At 50.3% G+C, this 1,880-nt stretch overlaps 1 protein-coding gene across 8 annotated transcripts in view; it reads right to left on the reverse strand.

Moving 5' to 3' along the window:
- The window catches only part of ASPSCR1 (ASPSCR1, UBX domain containing tether for SLC2A4), a 44,488-nt gene that overhangs the window by 41,091 nt on the left and 1,517 nt on the right, over positions 1-1,880 (reverse strand). The gene's annotated exons all lie outside the window — the stretch shown is intronic.

The following is a 1,880-nucleotide window of genomic DNA, read 5'->3' on the forward strand; positions in this document are numbered from 1 at the left end:
CCCGCCACAACGCCCGGCTATTTTTTGGTTGCAGCCATCATTGTTGTTTGGCGGGCCCAGGCTAGATTTGAACCTACCAGCTCAGGTGTATGGGGCTGGCGCCTTAGCTCCTTGAGCCACAGGCGCCGAGCCCTCAAACTTTTTAAACAGAGGGCCAGTTCACTGTCCCTCAGACTGTTGTAGGGCCGGATTGCGGGCCCCGAGGCGAGTTGGCTACTAAGCAAGACAGGCAGTGGCAGCAAAAACACCTGAAGGGCCAGATAAATGTGGGCCACATGAGGCCCATGGGCTGTAGTTTGAAGACACTTGCTCTACATGAATGATGGTTGGGGAAAAAACACTAAAGAGTGCGGGGGAGAACCTGTGTGAAAGCTAAACAGACCCAAAGTGGCCAGCCCACTCCATAAACACCAAGCTGCCACCAGGAGCAGTTGATAAGCAGAGTTCATGAAGCCCAAGTGCATTTGAGAAACTGAGAAAGAGGCAACTTTGATTTCAGCCCTCAACACTGCCTAGAAGAGGACACATCATGGGGTTCCCAAGAGGTCAGCATAGGAGGCAGAAGGCTGGACAACTTGGCAGGTGCCAAGTCCCACAAAACACGGTGAGGGCTCACCCCTGTGTTCCCAGCCCTCTGGGAGGCCAAGGCAGGAGGACTTGAGTTCGAGAATTTAAGACCAGCATGAGCAAGAGCGAGACCCCATCTCTATCAAAAATAGGAAAACTAGCTGAGTATTGTGGTGGGCACCTATAGTCCCAGCTATACAGGAAGCTAAGGCAAGAGGATCACTTGAGCTCAGGAGTTTGAGGTTGCTATGAGCCATGACACCAAAGCACTCTATCCAGGGTGACAGAGTGAGAAAAAACAAAAAGAAAAAGAAACCCACATCCCTCCTCTGTGAGGGCTCTGACCCCGTTGCTGTCTCAGACCCCCAAGACTTTGGTGAGGGCCCTCTCTTTGAAACAGTACCCGCACAGAGAATTGCACATATAATTCCAGGAGAGAGGCGGCCGCCAGGACCCACCAGGAGTTTGTGGGATTTCTTCCCATTTCTCCTGACCAGCTCTATGCCCTCAGAGTCCTACCAGGAAATTATGCAACTAGATGTACTAAAACCCTCTATGGTGGGTTGAATGGTGGCTCTCAAAAAGATACATCAATGTCCTGGTCTGCAAAACCTATGAATATGACCTTATTTGGTTTACAGATTTTGTGGATATAACGACAGATGTTGAGGTAAGACCATTCTGGATTATCCAGGTGGGCCCTAAATCCAATGACAAGTGTCATGAGACAGAAGAGAGACAGAGAGAGTAGGAAAGGCCAGAAGAAGACAAAAAGTAGAAGGATCTGGCCACAGCAAAGGAGCTGCCAGGAGCTGGAGGGAGGCTGGAAGGATCCCCAGGACACATGGATAGTGTGAAACCGAATAACTGGTCTCCAGAAGGTGGAGAAAATACAATTCCTTTTTTCTTTTTTTGAGACAGAGTCTCACTATGGCGCCCTTGGTACAGTGCTGTGGCATCACAGCTCATAGCAACCTCAAACTCTTGGGCTTCAGTGATTCTCTTGCCTCAGCCTCCCAAGTACCTGGGACTACAGATGCCCACCACAACACTCGGCTATTTTTTGGTTGTAGTTGTCATTGCTGTTTGGCAGGCCTGGGCTAGGTTTGAACTGCCAGCTTTGGTGTATGTGGCTAGTGCCCTAGCTGCTAAGATACAGGCACCAAGCCCAATTCCATTTTTCTTTTTTTTTTTTTTTGAGACAGAGCCTCAAGCTGTCCCCCTGGGTAGAGTACCGTGGCTTCAGTGCTCACAGCAACCTCCAACTCCTGGGCTCAAGCGAGTCTCCTGTCTCTGCCTCCCAAGTAGCTGGG

The sequence above is a fragment of the Otolemur garnettii genome, unplaced genomic scaffold (assembly GCF_000181295.1).
Source record: "Otolemur garnettii isolate 467f Iridium unplaced genomic scaffold, OtoGar3 scaffold00018, whole genome shotgun sequence".
Lineage (NCBI taxonomy): Eukaryota > Metazoa > Chordata > Mammalia > Primates > Galagidae > Otolemur > Otolemur garnettii.